The sequence below is a fragment of the Puma concolor genome, chromosome A2 (assembly GCF_028749965.1).
Source record: "Puma concolor isolate L17-30 chromosome A2, mPumCon1.1.hap2, whole genome shotgun sequence".
NCBI classification, from domain to species: domain Eukaryota; kingdom Metazoa; phylum Chordata; class Mammalia; order Carnivora; family Felidae; genus Puma; species Puma concolor.
Window position 1 is genome coordinate 14,889,720 of NC_141668.1, and position 18,914 is coordinate 14,908,633.

At 46.2% G+C, this 18,914-nt stretch overlaps 1 protein-coding gene across 1 annotated transcript in view; it reads left to right on the forward strand.

Annotated features, from left to right (window-relative positions):
- The window catches only part of SLC37A3 (solute carrier family 37 member 3), a 157,347-nt gene extending 138,685 nt beyond the window's left edge, over nt 1–18,662 (forward strand). Inside the window, exon 16 of the transcript XR_015244602.1 lies at nt 17,892–18,662. The gene's annotated coding sequence lies outside the window, so the exon portion shown is untranslated. The remainder of the gene's footprint in view (nt 1–17,891) is intronic.
- The last annotated feature ends 252 nt before the right edge of the window (nt 18,663–18,914 follow it).

Here is an 18,914-nt window from a genome sequence, read left to right on the forward strand (position 1 = left end):
GTCTTGCTTTTACTCAGGAGATACGTCGATGAAAGGCCTTCCGAGCATGCGTGCTGGCGGTCTGGGTTAGGCTGAGTTATGTAACAGGGAGGAGGACCCGTTTGTGATATGTGGTTGGAGATGGGTGCAAAATGCTCCGTCTGTTGGATTTTTTTTTCCTGATGGCAGCAAGAACTGGGATGTAGGCACATCTGGGCAGCGATCTGAGGAGCTAATGGACAAGTGGAAAGGCCAGGACCGCTTACAGTCAGGAACGTGAGCTGGAAGTCCAGGCAGGGAACCCCCGCCTCCAGCAACGAGGGGCTCTGGACTCTGAAGTGAGCGTGGGCCAGGATGCCTCTTATACGCGCGGGATGGGCTGGTTCAGTGCGTAAGGGTAGGGGCAGGGAGACAAGTCAGAGAACTGAGCAGACCGGGTACCGGGTAGGAGGCAGGCACGAGAGGGCAGAAGACACGTCAGCTTCTGCTACCATCCCAGACCCTGCTCGTGGTTCCTCATTTTCTGTAGCATCGTAAATGACTCCTCTTGATGAGTTTCAAGGCTCCTCAGCACCACCACCATCATCATCATCACGGTACCGTTGACTGAGCACTCCCCATTTGTTTAGTTACCTCGCTTAGTTCTCATAAAACGCTACTGGGGAGGAGTTGGAAATAGGTAAACTGGAGGCTCAGAGAGATTAAATGACCTGCTGAGGGTCCCTGTTATTCCGTCATTACCTTGTAAGTGGCAGAGCCAGATTTTGAATTAAGGTTTGACGGGTTCCAGACTCTGTATCGTAGCCTAGAGGTTAGGAACCCCAGCTGTGGGCACAGAGTCGCTAGTTGTGTGACCGCGGCTACTTAGTTTTCTCATCTGTAAAATGGGGATGATGGTGACAATAGAACTACCTCATGGAGTAAGTGGGGGACCATAAAATATAACTACTTGAGGAACAGGGTTGCCCAATGGAGCAGATAAAAATACAGGATGCTCAGGGTGCCTGGGTGGCTCAGCCGGTTAAGTGGCTGACTTCGGCTCAGGTCATGATCTCGAAGTTTGTGAGTTCAAGGCCTGCGTCGGGCTCTGTGCTGACAGCTCACGGAGCCTGGGGCCCGCTTCCGATTCTGTGTCTCCCTCTCTCTCTGCCCCTCCCCCATCCATGCTCTGTCCATCTCTCAAGAATAAATACACATTAAAAAAAATTTAAAAAAAAACGGTGGGTAATATTTTAGAACAGAAAGTCTTGCAATAATTGGGACACACTTATACTAACAATTATTCTTTGCTTTTCTGAAGTTCAAATTGAACCAGGCATCCTGTGTTTTATCTGGCAACCCTGTCGGGGAGGCTCCCTAGGCTGGCCTTGACCCATCGCCTGGTGTGTTTTGCAGGACCCTCTGCTCCAGTGGGACTTGTTTCCTCCCTGGCCTCCCCGCCTCCCTGCTTCTGGTCCTGCTCTTACTGGCCCCCACACCTTCTCCTCCTTATCTCCTGGCCTCCTGAGCCTGTCTTTCCTTCCAGTATCCTCCTGGGGGTCTTCTGAGTCTTCACAGCACGCTCCCGCCCCCCGACAGATCCCACTGAGATCCCCACCATGCCATTTAGCTCCTAGGTATATGGGCCAGGTTCATTTGTCATTCTTCCAGGTGACTGAACCTGCTCTCTCTAACGAGGAGGCTCCATGCACCTATCACAAAGGGCTCTGTCTTCCAAGACCAGAGCGTGGACAGGTGCCAGTAAGTCCTGACTACCGCAGCCGTTGCCCAAACGGACCAGAGGGAGGGAGGGAGCCGCTTCCGTTTTCCTAGCACTGCTGGGGTTGTACCGTCAGATCAAACCAGAAAGTTTTGGCATCTCCAGAAACCCCATTCGGCCCTCCTTCCTCCCCAGCCCGCAGCCCGTTTCACTTCTCCTTCCCATAGAGGGTAGAGGCTTGGACAGAAGCTTGTTTTTTCTCAGCCAAGGAGGTGGAACCCGGTGTGCCTCCCTTCAACTGCGATAAGGAAGCCACAACCAGCCCGGGACCCTTTGAACGCGGCGAGAAGCAGGATGCCAACAAAGATACTCTTACACCTTTGCCACAGTGCATCTCAGGTGGCATCAGGTGTGTGCTGAGTGTCGGGGCCTGCCTGGCTTCTTCCCCTGGCCCTTAGGCCAGAGTGGACACACCGTGCTCTTGGATGGACACGCTGACCCTTGATACTCTGTCATTCCCGCTTTTTGTCTTTTTCTTCTTCCCTGGCCAGGTGCGGGCTCTTGCAAAGGCATGATTCATAGGCTCCCTTGATTCATAGGATCCCTTGCCTCCCACACTTACCATGCTGTGTTACTAACTCCATGCTTCTCAAACTAGTGAGCCTGAGTCACGGGGAGGGCTTGTGAGAACACATATTGCAGGACCCCGCCCCTGGAGTTTCTGATTCAGTAAGTCTGGGCTGGGGCCCGAGAATTTGCATTTCTATGGAGTTCCTAGGTGATGCTGAGGCTGCTGGTCCCAGACCACACCGAGACCCACGGTCTGCAGATCTCTAGGTCAGCGGGAGTGGAGATTCCGAGAGGCCTCTTGACCCTCAGCTCCTGATTTTCAGCATTTTGGGAAGATGAGGCATCCCAAGCCAGCATGACGGTCCCCCGAAGGCCCCTTTATCATGGCTGGCATCCCTGTAGCATAAAGGACTTTGGTATTTGCAGGCCCAGTTGGTAATCCCATCCAGGGAGGCCTTCAAGAGGCAGGGCCTTGTGAGGGATGCTTCTAGCTGGAAGGGCAAGTCTTTCCCACAACACGCTCATCATCCAATGTGGAAACAAATGAGAAGTACAGGTAACGATTGTTCATTATGTGACCGTCCCCCTCAGGAGTGGGTTCTGTGAATGCTCTTTCCCCCGCCTGCTGGGAGGAGGTGGCTGGTGGCTCTGAGTTGAGTCTCTTTCCAGAAATTGCCATCCTTGCTCAAGGTCACCCGCCTTCTTCCAGGACTTCCCACATCTACTGACTGGTGAGTGCTGGGGTGTGGCTCCCTTGCCCCATTGCTAGACACTGATGGGCCATCTCAGCTCCAGAGCTCCTTTCGGGGGAGCTGAGGCCTTTGTTGTGACCACATCACAGCCCAAAGCCTCCCTAGTGCCGTCCTGTTTCCCTCTGGCCCCATCAGCGATGAACCTTCGGGCATTCCCAATAACCTTCTTGTCTGTCTCAGAGTCCGATTGCCTGGGAACCTGAGACCTAAACCTGTTTGTCCCTAAATCTGGGGAAGCTAGAACAGATGATAAAATCTTCTAGACGTTAGAGGAGGGTGTTGTCGTCAGCACCTGGTGTTCACCTGCAGGAGGAAGTAGACGGCTGTGGCGGAGTCTGACTGCCTTTCCCCACCTGCTCTTGTAACCTTGGCAGCCTGCTCTGAGGTCCCAGGCTTGCTCTCTCCAGGCCTTTGACCCAACTTGTCTGCTCACCCCCTTCCACTTGACTCCTGTTCCCTTCACACCCTTCCTCAACCATGACCTTTGGTCATTCCCATAAAAGCCACTCAGGTAGACGCCATCTTTAAGAAGAAATGAAAAGACGGTCACCTGAGTGACTCAGTTAGTTAAACATCCGACTTCAGCTCAGGTTACGATCTCATAGGTTCATGAGTTCGAGCCCTGCGTTGGGCACTCTGCTGCTAGCATGGAACCCACTTTGGATCCTCTGATCGCCCCCTCCTCTGCCCCTCCCCTGCTTGCTCTCTGTCTCTCTCAAAGATAAATAAGCATTAAAAAATTGTTTTTAATACAAAAATAAAAAAATATTAAAAAAAAAGAAATGAAAAGAATGTCTGGCAAAAAAAGATACTGAAACTCTGTGGTGAATCTTGGTAAGGGTCCTCTATAAAGTGCTGTGAGTGTTTGTGAAAACCAGGAGTGCCTTAAAGTTAAGGGTGAGGTACCCAAAGGACTTCTAGATGTCAGGATCCTTGTCCTTGAGAAGAAGGACTTCTGGGCTCACCTTGGGGAAGTCCCCGAAGGAAATTAGGATAATAGTCCCAGGGGCCTGCAGGAGGCAATCAACAAACACTGGGGGAGGAAATGGCTGGGCTGAGCATCTCTCTCAGTCATTTCTTTTTTTTATTTATTTATTTATTTTTAAAAAAATTTTTTTTCAACATTTATTTATTTTTGGGACAGAGAGAGACAAAGCATGAACAGGGGAGGGGCAGAGAGAGAGGGAGACACAGAATCCGAAACAGGCTCCAGGCTCTGAGCCGTCAGCCCAGAGCCCGACGCGGGGCTCGAACTCACGGACCGCGAGATCGTGACCTGGCTGAAGTCGGACGCCTAACCGACTGCGCCACCCAGGCGCCCCTCTCTCAGTCATTTCTTAACGAATAACACTGATGCTCTCAGCACATATTGGGACTGTAAAAATATTCCCACATTTGTACAAGGCCTTTGCAAGCCATGACCCTTGATGACTTTAGAGGCCCCCAAGTCCTACAGAAAAGGAAAGAAGGAGGCCAATTTGGAAAGCATATCTGAAAAGGAGTCATCAAATGCATCCCCTGAAAACATTCGTAACCCTCCCACTGACGGGCAGACGTAGGCTCTTCTCCCTTTGGGTGGGCATGTCCCTGAATGCCCCCCTCTAAACGCCAGGCCCTGCTGCTCCTATAGCTCTCCAGTGTGCATAATTCCTCACCTGTCTCCCGCACGGCCTGTGAGCTCCTTGGGGCTGTGTGTGTCCTTATCCCCCCCACCCAGTGCCTGCCACACCGGAGGGACTTAATCAATATTTATTGAGTGAGCAAACAAATGACATGTATTTGTTCTAGAAATAATCTAGCATGGGAAAGATAGGGCAATTAATTTTAGTTTGGACAAAACCTCATTCTTCCGAAATCCTTGAAGGTGATGCAAAAGAAACAAAAAAAGGCAGAAATTTATGTTAGCGGCAGCACCAAAGCAAGACTAATTAGAGCTGTGGGAGAAAAAAAGAAAAAAAAAAAAAAGATGTTCTCTGTGAATCTGGGTTCATTTTATTCTCAGCTCCTTTTCTGGAAATCAGGGCTTTCTGTATCTTTTTTGAAACAGTGGAGGACACCGAGTGCAGAGAACATAATGACTTTCTTTGTTTTACTGGAAGGCTACTTTCTCCCCCAGTTCTTAGAGTTTTTCTGATTCTTGCAAATAGGCACAACTTAGATTCCTAACGTCTTCGCAGTCCCATCCGCAACAAGAATTCAAGAACATACGATTATCGAGTCAACTGATAGTTTTAGAGTTAAATCTCAGATAAGCTCTCCTTTTACAGTTATTATATAAAGCATTCTAAGAGCAGCAACCTATACAGAGTCCATTTTCATGTTTCCAAACATCAAAAGGATTTTAATTTTTTGAAGGCCATTTTTGTGTCTTTCCCATTTCATATAGTTCTCTTTCCTCCAAGTTTCCCCGTCCCCTTCCCCCCATCAGAAATGTTTTGTTTTGTCACGTCTTCAATCTTTCATAACAATCTACAACTCTACCCTCAAAATTTCTTTAAATGAAACCAGGTACTTCAAAGAACATTCGAGAAAGGTCTGAAAAATAAAATAATAGCAGTTCAGATTTACTGAGATGTACGGAGGACAGGGACATTCCAAATGCCTTACTTACTTGGATCTTCACAGCAACTCATGAGGTAGGTGTTGCCAAACTCTGCCCCCCCTTACACGTGAGGGTCTTGCCCAGGGTCACAATGGTGTTACGTGGTGGGGCCAGCCTGCAAACTCTGGTGTGTAACTTTCTGAGCCCGTGCCCTCAGCCAATGTAACGTCCTGCCCAGCAGATTCTCTGACTGAGATGAGAAAGAGGGAAAAATGGGGGGCTCTTTCTCAGGCCCCGTCAACGAGAACTGAGATATTATTACTGCGTAAGGTGCTCTCCTGTGGTCAGCTGAGCTCATCAGATCTGAGGCTGCTTGGCTGTCTCCAGCCTCAGGATCACCGGTGTTCGATGCGGAAAAAAGGGATCTGGTTCTTTCTCTCTCTCTCTTTCACCTCCATTGTATTCTGTTGCTATCTATCTTAAGGCTTCTTGGTGGATTCTTACCAAAAGAGGATTTCTTCTACTTCTACTTCATAGACAGTTGACCTTCCTTCTACCCCTTATCCTCCCCCACTGCTCCCAGAAGCGATTGAGAGGTCAGAGGTCAATGACAGGAGTCAAAGGTCATCAGACTGGCCCCTTAAATGGTTGAAGGTCAGACAATTGAAGACTTAAAGTATAAAGATAAAAATGTGTGCATCTGTGAACCAATTAATTATCGGGCCTCTGTCCCTGTGGTGTGAGTGTAAGAGTGTGAGTGTAAGACACCCCAGATCTGGTGTTGGCAAAACTACCAAAACACTGGCTAAAGGTGAAACCATCAGGGAGAAACAGAGCTTTCCAGAAAAAAATTTGGCTTCTCAGAGACCTTCTATCTTTCTTCTCCTTCTCCTTCTCCTTCTTCTCCTTCTTCTCCTTCTCCTTCTTTTTTTTTTTTAGAGAGAAAGGAAGATAGAATCCCAAGCAGGCTATGCACCTCCAGCATGGAGCCCAACACAGGGCTTGAACCCATGAACCATGAGATCTTGACCTGGGCCGAAATCAAGAGTTGGCTGCTGAACCCACTGAGCCACCCTGGCACTCCCCTTGGTTCTAGCTTCCATTCACCAATTATAACCAATATTCGTGTTGGGCCTTCGATGAGCAAGGCACAAGGAGAAGGGCATGAAGCACGTTCTATCCATGATAGCAGGACACTCGGGTTGTCTCTTTCCTCCTGGGGTGTAGCGGGGCATCGCCTCGGCAGGACCAAGCACCTCTGACCTCTCAGATCAATTCTCCCCTCCTTCCGTTAGTCATTTCAGACCAGACTCCCTTAGCATGCAACCAGACGCTCTGTTGTCCTTTTCTGGATAGAGAGTAGTCTTTGTCCTGGAAAGAGAGGCTTTGGGGCCTGCCAACTGAGAGCAACTCACACCTCAAAAGCAGATCAGGTTTGGGCTCTGTGTTCTGACTCCGGTTGTCCACACTCCCTAAGTAACCTCCCTGCTGCAGGAACTTCCGTGTCCAGCATCTGCATAGTGGCAGGGTGCTTCTCTCTTAGGATCCAAGAGGATTCGTGAGTGCGTGGTCCCAGAACGATTTTAGCGCCAATTCACAGGTCTTCATCCAAAAGTGTTTACTGAGATGGTTAATAATAATGATAATAATAGTTCAAGCCCCGCGTCAGGCTCTGTGCTGACAGCTCAGAGCCTGGAGCCTGTTTCAGATTCTGTGTCTCCTTCTGCCTGATCCTCCCCGCATTCATGCTCTGTCTCTCTCTGTCTCAAAAATAAATAAACATTAAAAAAAATTAAAAAAAAATAATGATGATAATAAAAGAGTCATAAATGGATTTGTGGAGAGAGTAATACATTCACAAAAAGAAGAAGATTACACAGCCAAAGGTGTGGCCTCTTTTTGCCCTTTCTGTGATATAAACAGCTTCATTTTAAAATTAGAAAATAGAGGGGCGTCTGGGTGGCTCAGTCGGTAAGCGTCCAACTTCAGCTCAGGCCATGATCTCGCAGTTTGTGAGTTCGAGCCCTGCATCGGGCTCTGTGCTGACAGCTCAGAGCCTGGAGCCTGCTTCAGATTCTGTGTCTCGCTCTCTCTCTGCCCCTCCCCTGCTCATGCTCTGTCTCTCTCTGTCTCAAAAATAAATAAAACATTTAAAAAATGTTAAATTCGAAAATAGAAATGCTATTTGATGAACATGAGCTTAGATGATCAAAGCACTCCTCATAGCATGATGTAGAAATAAACTTCTGCCTTGAGCTATAATGGAACCACAGGGACTGGATTTACCCTCCCACCTAAAACAATTGACAAACCAGACAAGATATATAAGAGAACAGTTTTCAGACTTTGTACAACAGGCAATGCAAAACAGTGATCACTGAAGAATTGAACCAATAAGGGGCACCATTAAATTCCCCCAGATTACTACCTGGAGAGAGTTTCTGTCTGCCATGTAAGGAAGAGGAATCTAAACAGAGCCTAGTGGTGTCTTGAGTTGAGAGAGCCAGTGTCGGAGTTTGGAGAGGCTGTGATGGTTAATTTCATGTGTCCACTTGGATAAGCCACGGTACCTAGAGAGTTGGTGAAACACCATTCTAGATATTTCTGGGAAGGTATTTGGTATGGACTGAAAATTTGTGTTCTCCTAAAAATTCATAAATTGAAGCCTTAATCCCAGTGTGGTGGTATTTGGAAGTAGGGCCTTCAGAAGAATGGAGCTCTCATGATGAGATTAGCACATGAGCATGCGAGACAATTTCTCTCTCTCTGCCATGTGAGGACACAGCGACAAGGCATCCATCTGCAAACCGGAGAGCAGGCCCTCACCAGGAACCGAATTGGCGGGAAACTTGGTCTTGGACTTCCCAGCCTCCAGAACCGTGAGAAGCAAGTGTTTGTTGTTGAAGCCACCCAGGTATGGTGTTGGTCATAGCAGCACAGGTTGACCAACCCAGCATTTTTTGGAATGGGATTAACATTTGAACCAGTGGACATCACCTCCATAACGTGGGTGGGCCCGATCCAATCAGTTGAAGGCCTTAAGAGAAAGACTAACTGCTCCAGAGGAAGAGGGAATTCTGCAAACAGGCTGCCTTCGAACCTGAGTGGCAACATCAACTCTTCCCTGGGTCTCCAGCCTGCCAACCTGCCCAGATTTTTTATTTGTCAGCCTCCGTAATCAAAAATCAATCACATGAGCCAATTCCTTAGACTGGGAGCCTGCTGTAGTCTAACAGCAGGGCAGTGTGGATCAGTGAGGTGCTTTAGGAAGATGCCTCAAGCCGAACTGGAGGAAAAAGGGGCTAAAACTCAAGGCATCCAGGTGTGTGGTAAGAAGGAAGGAAAAGTGTGGGAGGGAGGCAGGGAAGAAAACAATTTTAATTTCTTTTTATTAATTTTTTTAATTTTAGACAGATTAATTAATTATTTTTATTTATTAGTTCATATTAATAGTATATTATTATAACATTACAATATAATATGTATCATTATTAATATATTATTACTTATTAATTTTGTATGTTAGGGATGGGGGGGGGCAGAGAGGGAGACACAGGATCCAAAGCGGGCTCCAGGCTCTGAACTGTCAGCACACATACAACTCATAAATTGTAAGATCATGACCTGAGCTGAAGTCAGATGTTTAACCACCTGAGCCACCCAGGTGCCCCGAAAGAGAGAGAGAGAGAGAGAGAGAGAGAGAATCTTAAGCAGACTTCATGCTCAGTGCAGAGGCCCACGTGGGGTCAGCCCTGAGCTGATACCACAGCCCTGGGATCATACCTGAGCTGATATCAAGAGTCGGATGCTCAACCAACTGAGCCACCCAGGCTCCCGAAGAAAACAATTTTAAAGAAAGATGGGGCTCCTGGATGGCTCAGTTGGTTAAGCGTTCGACTTCGGCTCAGGTCATGATCTCGCAGTCTGTGAGTTCAAGCCCCGCGTCGGGCTCTGTGCTGACAGCTCGGAGCCTGGAGCCCGCTTCGGATTCTGTGTCTCCCTCTCTCTGCTCCTCCCCCGCTCGTGCTCTGTCTCTGTCTCTCTCTCTCCCTCTCAAAAGTAAATAAACATTTAAAAAAATTAAAGAAAGAACTCGTAGGGCCTGGTAAGGACTATTTCTCATTCACGTGACTGGGATGAGGGCGTTAAAGGTGGGGTGGCAAAGCTCGATGGAAATCCAAGAAGATAAAGGGTTGAAGGTGCACGACTGGAAGACGGGTGATGAGCAGGAATGAGGAAGAGAAGCGGCCGTGTCTGAACAGGGATGGAGACTGAGGTCGGCTCGAAGCCTCCGAAGGGGCGCTCTCTGAAGGGAGGGGAGGTCTGAGGTGTGCAGAGAGCGGAAAGCAAGAGGAGTCGGCAAAGACCAGGCCCCAGAGCAGGTGCCGCAGAGAGAGGGCCGTGCAGGCCGTGGTTGGTTGAATTACGAAGAGAGCAGGGGCTGCCGCAGCCGAGAGGATACTTCTTTTAGAGAGTGAGTCATCATCGCTGCCCGGTGTTGCAGAGACTGAGTGGAATGAGGACGGGCAGAGGGCCCTCGTTTGGCATCCTTGGGCCTTGGTGCCCTTCCTGGAGCCCTTTCAGTAATTTCCTAGTGGTGCCAAGCACAGCACCAGGGACCGGAGAGGAAACAGAGGCTCCGAAGTTCCTCGTGGGGGGAGGGCACTTGGGTCAGTTCCTTCAGGAGTGACAAGCCCAGAAGCAGCTTATTTAGGATTCCTTCTGTTGCTGTTGTCGTCGTCCCGTGTCAAACCTTTCTTGAGCAGTTACTGCCGTCAGACACTCCGCTAGGCGGTGACAGGGAAACTTGGGCTTTGCAGAAAGAGAGAGAGAAAGGGGCTAATGGGGAGCAGGGAGGGAAGGAGGCACATGGGGGGAAGGGGACGAAGGCACAGAACAGTTGGCCAGAAGAGGGAGAGCAAGGGGGGTGAATCTCGGGTGGAGGGCACGGAGGGCCAGCCTGCTGCTGCTGAATGTAGAGACGCACAGGTGGTCTGGGAGGTGACCGGAATCCAGGGGGTGGGCGAAGTGTGGCCTCCATCTGCCCTGGGGGTCTCTGGGAAGCGGTTCCCGCCTTTGTCCCAGGCGACTGTTGACCGAGTCCTAATCACTGCTCACTGAACGCGTGGCTGTCCTCTGCCTGTTCAACAAGTGCTGTTTGTTGATCTGGCAAAGGGGACTTCTGATTTCTGGCCCGAAGGTATCCCGGGATGTGAGAAAAAGGTATGTTTGGGGCTGGAGAGAACTCCTCATTACAAAACTTCCCTTGGGACATGGAATTTCAATGTTTTCTCACTGAGGGGACTTTGCTCCTCGTTTTCCTGAATGACTCAAATGTTTGCTTCAGACAATGGCAGAGTATCTTGCTTGAATCATTGGATTTCTGTTATTTTTGTAAGATGTGGGTGGGCAATATGACTCAGTATTTTTCCAAGAGATGTGAAAATTATATTGCCTATTTTGGATCATTTCATGCTGAGATCTGGAACATTTTTCTTGACTTTCAAATCTTGAAGCTTGGGGAATTTTTGTTTTTATTTTGCCTTTCCATCATTTCAGATCTTTCCCAGACAGAAATTTAAGGGAAAACTACTTAGCAATAGCTCTCAGTGATGAAATAGACTTTGAATTATAACAGTCGACATTTCTTAAATAAAAGATTTGCTAAATCCAGTGATGTGGTTGTCATGTTGATTGTGAAAAAAATTGGAGAATGTGGGGGCAGTGGAGTCTTGAAGGTTGTTTCATTTTTTTTTTAATGTTTATTTCTTTTTGAAGGCGAGAGAGATAGAGCATGAGCCTGTAAGGGGCAGAGAGAGAGGGAGACACAGAATCGGAAGCAGGCTGACAGCTCAGAGCCTGACACAGGGCTTGAACCCACGGATTGCAATGTCATGACCTGAGTAGAGTCGGGCGCTTAGCTGACTGAGCCACCCGGGTGCCCCGAAGATTGTTTAACTTAAAACCTTGTCTAGTGCTTGAATAGCCTCAGACTAGTTTTCCAGCTTCTGCTTGGGCACCTGTCTCTGACAATTGAGTTCTGTGAAGGCTTCAAGTGATGGAGAGCTCTTCGGGTACCAGGCAGTCCCACTTTTGCACGGCGCTTTTCACACTGTCATCACCTGCCTCCTTGTAGCTCCCAGACGTGAAGTCCTCCTTATGATCCCATTCTCTGTGAATCTCCTGAATAATTCTGCAACGGAATGATAGTTTTTGAAATACTGCTATATTTTCCTTTTTGATAAATGAGGTCTTTTTTCCATCAGTCTTATTACTATCAGTGTTAGGACAAGAGGCTGAGCTTACCGTCTCCTGAGAAGGTTAGCGTTAAGGGGTAAATTGTGTCCCCCACCCCCACCCTCCACCAAATTCACATGTTGAAATCCCAACCCTAGTACCTCAGAATGTGACTGTATTTGGAGATAAGGTCTTTAAAGATGATTAAGTTAAAATGAGGTCTTTAGAATGGGTCCTAATCCAATCTGACTGGTGTCCTTCTAAGAAGAGGATATTTGGACACAGAGAGACACTAGGTTATGACAATACAGAGGGACAACCATGGGAAGGTCCAGCAAGAGGACGGCCATCTTCAAGCCAACAAAGAGGGCTGAGAAGAAAACAAACCTACCAACATCTTGCTCTTAGACTTCTAGCCTCTATAAGCGTAAGAAAATTCATTTTTATAGTTTAAAGCTTCCAGTCTGGTATTTTGTTGTGGCAGCCCAGGCAAGCTTTTTGGCAATGAAGAATGAGAAAGACATGCCCCTAGGGCAGTCTCTTTCAGAGAGAAATATTAGACGGGGAGGGGCACAGTCCTTCCAGCATGTGTGTGTTGAGAGCCCCCCCCCACCACTGAGTGAGCATTAGCACAGAACGTGCAGAAACATGTCAGATGCTAGAGCTCTCAATGTCCCTCACCCCATGTTCCCAAGCCCCGAGTCAACTCTGGTGGGAGCCACTGAGGGGTGATGGAAGCATCCAGAAAGTTCTGGAACAGAGGTGGATTTACCATGAGGTCCATGAAGCTTTAGCTTCAGGGGCCTCCTACTTGCTGGAGCTCCTCCCAATGTCTTAGGAGGGGCTCTAGCAAGGTATTCACATATCGTGTTTTGGGGTTTTTTTGTTTATTTACTTTTGAGAGAGAAAGCTCACGCAAGCTGGGGAGGGGCAGAGAGAGAGAGAGAGAGAATCCCAAGCAGGCTCCGCACTGTCAGCTGGGAGCCCGAAGCGGGGCCCAAACCCATAAACCACGAGATCATGACCTGAGATGAAATCAAGAGTTGGAGACTTAACCAACTGAGCCACCCAGGTGCCCCTTCACATTATCTTGTTTTTAACAAATTTGCAAAAAAAAAAATTTTTTTTGGTATTTTAATTTATTTTTTTTATTTTACATCCAAGTTAGTTAGCATATAGTGCAACAATAATTTCAGGAGTAGATTCCTTAGTGCCCCTTACCCATTTAGCCCATCCCCCTCCCACAACCCCTCCAGTAACCCTCTGTTTGTTCTCTATATTTATGAGTTTCTTATGCTTTGTCCCCCTCCCTGTTTTTATATTATTTTTGCTTCCCTTCCCTTGTGTTCATCTGTTTTGTCTCTTAAAGTCCTCATATGAGTGAAGTCATATGATTTTTGTCTTTCTCTGACTAATTTCACTTAGCATAATGCCCTCCCGTTCCATCCATGTAGTTGTAAATGGCAAGATTTCATTCTTTTTGATTGCCAAGTAATACTCCATTGTATATATACCACATCTTCTTTATCCATTCATCCATCGATCGACATTTGGGCTCTTTCCATACTTTGGCTATTGTTGATAGTGCTGCTATAAACATTGGGGTGCATGTGCCCCTTTGAAACAGCACACCTGTATCCTTTGGATAAATACCAGGTAGTGCAATTGCTGGGTCGTAGGGTAGTTCTATTTTTAGTTTTTTGAGGAAGCTCCATACTGTTTTCCCGAGTGGCTGCACCAGTTTGCATTCCCACCAGTGGTGCAAAAGAGATCCTTTCTCTCTGCATCCTCACCAACATCTGTCGTTGCCTGAGTTGTTAATGTTAGCCATTCTGACAGGTGTGAGTGGTATGTCATTGTGGTTTTGATTTGTATTTCCCTGATGATGAGTGATGTTGAACATTTTTTTTCATGTGTCGGTTGGCCATCTGGATGTCTTCTTTGGAGAAGTGTCTATTCACATCTTTTGTCCATTTCTTTGATGGATTATTTGTTTTCTGGGTGTTGAGTTTGATAAGTTCTTTGTAGATTTTGTATACTAACCCTTTATCTGATATGTCATTTGTAAATATCTTCTCCCATTCTGTTGGTTGCCTTTTAGTTTTGCTGATTGTTTCCTTCGCTGTGCAGAAGGTTTTTATTTTGATGAGGTCCCAGTAGTTCATTTTTGCTTTTGTTTCCCTTGCCTCCGGAGATGTGTTGAGTAAGAAGTTGCTGCAGCGAAGATCAAAGAGTTTTTGCCTGCTTTCTCCTTTAGGATTTTGATGGCTTCCTGTCTTACATTTAGGTCTTTCATCCATTTTGAGTTTATTTTTGTGTGTGGTGTAAGACAGTGGTTCAGGTTCATTCTTCTGCATGTCGCTGTCCAGTTTTCCCAGCACCACTTGCTGAAGAGACTGTCTTTATTCCATTGGATATTCTTTCCTGCTTTGTCAAAGATCAGTTGGTCATACGTTTGTGGGTCCATTTCTGGGTTCTCTATTCTGTTCCATTGATCTGAGTGTCTGTTCTTGTGCCAGTACCATACTGTCTTGATGATTACGGTTTTGTGATACAGCTTGAAGTCTGGGATTGTGATGCCTCCTGCTTTGGTTTTCTTTTTCAAGATTGCTTTGGCTATTTGTGGTCTTTCCTGGTTCCATACAAATTTTAGGATGATTTGTTCTAGCTCTGTGAAGAATGCTGGTGTTATTTTTATAGATGTGGCATTGAATATTTAGATTGCTTTGGGTAGTATCGACATTTTAACAATATTTGTTCTTCCTATCCAGGAGCATGGAGTATTTTTCCATTTTTTTGTGTCTTCTTCAATTTCTTTCATAAGCTTTCTATAGTTTTCAGTGTATAAAATTTTCACCTCTTTGGTTAGATTTATTCCTAGGTATTTTCTGGGTTTTGGTGCAATTGTAAATGGGATTGACTCCCTGATTTCTGTTTCTGTTGCTTCATTATTGGTGTATAGAAATGCAACTGATTTCTGTGCATTGATTTTATGTCCTGCAACTTTGCTGAATTCACGGATCAGTTCTAGTGGTTTTTTGGTGGAATCTTTTGGGTTTTCCATATAGAGTATCATGTCATCTGCAAAGAGTGACAATTTGACCTTCTCCTGGCCGGTTTGGATGCCTTTTAGCAAAAAGATATTTTGACGGCAGTTGGTTAAAACTGACGTCTCTTTCCACTCCAGTTTCCTCTCCGTCACATGTACCCTCCTGGTGGGTTGTGGAGGAGTGGTGCCCTGACAAGGAACTTTGAACTGGGGTTTCCTTTTGTTTGGGTTTGTGGGACAGATTTCGATAGGTGGCAGTCAGTTCTGTGCGTGGTTATGCGACGGCAGAGCGAACCTGGAGTAGGAGCGGCTACCAGGCCGTGCTAGGAAATGCTTAGAACCAGGTTGGTACCGAACGCTGATTTCTGTGGTATAAATGCTCCCACCTACTCCAAGCTTTTGGTGTCATCACTGTATGTGGGGCGGGAAGAGTATATACCATCGTCTAGTATAGGCACCGTATGAATACAGTAGATGTAAATAACTCCGAGAGCATAGTGATAGTAAAATGTCATGAAATAATTAGGAAAGGATGTGTTTTGAGTATTTATTTTCTTTGTTTTTAGCATTATTTCATTACACATTTATGTTATTTAATTTTTTTTTTATTTTAAATTTTTTTTTTCAACGTTTATTTATTTTTTGGGACAGAGAGAGACAGAGAATGAACGGGGGAGGGGCAGAGAGAGAGGGAGACACAGAATCGGAAACAGGCTCCAGGCTCCGAGCCATCAGCCCAGAGCCCGACGCGGGGCTCGAACTCACGGACGGCGAGATCGTGACCTGGCTGAAGTCGGACGCTTAACCGACTGCGCCACCCAGGCGCCCCTATGTTATTTAATTTTTAAGAATGGCTATGATCAACAACGACCTCCCAAAATTCCTGAAAAGCTAAGAGTCGGCGCTGGTGAGCCAGAATGAGCCAGCCCCCTCACAGCGCTGAATACCAGGAGCACTCCTACCGCCGCTATGTTGATTCACCCCGTTTTATGACACGAAGGTTCAGGGCAAGAGTTGGTAATTTGATACGAAATATGTGAATAAGGGAGAAGAAACCAGTTTTTTTAAATGTATGGAGCCAGAGGCCAGTCAGTGGAAAATTCTTTCAGTCATCGGGTATGTGAGCTTTACACAAATGATTTGGTTTTCACCAACGCCTAGTTAAAAGTTCCTGCCTAGGAACTTGCCTATCAAGAATGTTCTTGATAATGTGGGCTATAGCATCATAAATGCCCCATAGATTTAAAGGAGAATTTTGATGGTGTATGAGTTATCTATTGCTGTGTAACAAATTACTCTGAAATTTAGTGGTTCAAAACACAAACATCTATTATTTCACAGTGTCTGTGGGTCCGGAATCTGGGGGTGGCTTAGCTGTGCCTTCTGGCTCAGGGTCTGTCACAGACTGCAGTCGAGGTATTTGATAGGGCTGTAGTTGGCTTGATAGGGGGGTTGATTCTGTGTCTTTTCTTTTTCTTTTTAATTTTTTAAAGTTTATTTATTTATTTTGAGAGAGACAGAGACAGCGTGAGTGGGGGAGGGTCAGAGAGAGAGAGGGAGAGAGAGAATTCCAAGCAGGCTTTGCACTGTCAGCACAGAGCCTGATGCAGGGCTCGAACCCATGAAATCATGACCTGAGAGGAAACCGAGTCAGACGACTAACCGACTGAGCCACTCCCGTGCCCCTGATTCTGTTTCAAGCTCACTTAAGTGGTAGTTGGCAGGATATAGTTCAACATAGTTTGTTGGACTGAGGACCTCAGGTCCTCACTGACTTTTGATCGGAGTCCTCCGAATGGAAGAGCCTGTTCATTCTTTAGGTACTATTTACCTGAAGCAAATAACTCCATCCAGCCATGTGAATAAAGTCTGTAGTGCTCAGAGATTTTATTTTGCTTTATTTTTAAGTTTATTTATTTATTTTTAGAGAGAGAGAGAGAGAGAGAGAGAGAGAGACAGCACAAGTGGGGAAGGGGCAGAGAGAGAGGGAGGGAGACAGAATCCCAGGCAGGCTCCATGCTGTCAGCATTAGAGCTTGATGTGGGGTGGAACCTAAGAACCATGAGATCATGACATGAGCCGAAGTCAGCCACTTAACCAACTGAGCCACCCAGGCGCCCCCAGAGATTTTTAAAGTAGCATGTCCCCCTCTGTTGAAAGCTGTCTAATGAGGCTTACTTCTGCTTGGGTCAGCTACTCTTACTACTCACGGGGTGGTTCTCAGACCAGCAGCGTTGTATAACCAGGGAGCTTGTAGAACTGGAGAACCTCAACGCCCACCTCAAGCCTGCTGAATCAGAATCTGTGTTCTCACATGGCCCTCAGGTCACGTGAGTGTTTGCTAACGTTTGAGAAGTTCCGTGCTCTACCATATCACAGGGCTCTTTCTTGCCATTTTGTTCACTAGAAAAACTGAAGTCTTTCAAAGGGCAGATAAGGCCTGTGTCATCTGCCCCTACTCTCTTACCTCTCTTATATCATCTCTTACAACACTCCCTTTTGCTCTCTCCACTCCAGCCACTGGGTACCTGGAGCTTACGCAGTGTATTCCTGCCCCAGGGCCTTTGCACTGGCTATTCTACCTGGAATACTTTCCCTCAGGTATCCCCATGAGCACTCCCTTATCACTTTCATGTCTTTGGTTGTTTAGTCACTTTCTCAGCGAGGCCTTCCCTGGTCACCCAATCCAAAACTGCCATACGCCCAGGCATCCCTTGACCTTTCCCTAATTGAAGTTGCTTTAGACCTTACCACCTAGGATGTGAACTTCCTGTACTTGCATGTAGGTTCAGTTTTTTGTTTCTTTTTCTTTTTTTTTTTTTTTTAAATTTTTTTTTTTCAACGTTTATTTATTTTTGGGACAGAGAGAGACAGAGCATGAATGGGGGAGGGGCAGAGAGAGAGGGAGACACAGAATCGGAAACAGGCTCCAGGCTCCGAGCCATCAGCCCAGAGCCCGACGCGGGGCTCGAACTCACGGAGCGCGAGATCGTGACCTGAGCCGAAGTCGGCCACTCAACCGACTGAGCCACCCAGGCGCCCCTGTTTCTTTTTCTTTTTAAGGTTCACTACTGCATCCCCGGCTCCTAGAAGAGGGTCTGGGACATGGTCGTAATGAGTTATCTTGATCTACCAGGCTAGTAACCAGGAAGAAAATCAAGTTCATCGAGCCATACTGGCTCCTGCTGATTCCTATCACTCTCATTTCCTTTCTTGATGCACTGGTTTTTAATTATAGAAATAATGCACACACATAGCAAAATTAGAATGATACAGAAAAGTAGAAAATGAAAATATAAAACGAAAAATAGACATTATATTTCCTTGCCAAACTACTCCCTCAGTCTCACTCTTCAGAATTGTCAAGAATTCCTGTTTAAAAATTTTATGGTGGTTATCACAGAACCTGAAATAATATGCTTATACCTTTGTTTTTTGGTTAATCAGAAAGCGTCTACTAATGCCTTGCTATGAAAATGAAGAATCTAATACATCTTACAATGCCACCTACTTTCCCTACCAGTTTTTATTCGATATATTATTTTAGTTCTTTAGTTTTCCTATGGGGTATTTTACAATTTCAGATAAAATACTAAAACCTTTATTTCTGGATTTATCAGATGCTGGTAGATCCAATGGGCTCTCTGCTTTTCTTATCTGTCTCTTATTTCCTTATGTGACTTTCTTTTTTCTTACATTACCAAGGTTTACATTCTGTTCTGTAATCATAATGATGGTGTGAGTGTGTGTGTGTGTGTGTGTGTGTGTGTTTGTGTGTGTGTGTGTGTTTTGACTATAGATTGATTCTACGAATAAAAATCACTAAAAAAGCCATTATAATATTATAATTATTTAAATATTATTTACCACTGAACCACCAATGATTGGCTCTATAGAAAAGGAATGGAATCCACTGTCACTAAATCTTAGAAGTTTCAAGAAAAATTGCTTAAGCATCAATACCTAATGTATCCCATTTTCTTTTCATCTTCCTTTACTTCTAGGTCATTCCCAGCTACCACTGTGTCTGGTATTTCAAGCCACTTTATTTCTTGGAGTCCTGATTTATTTTTCTGGAAGCTCTAA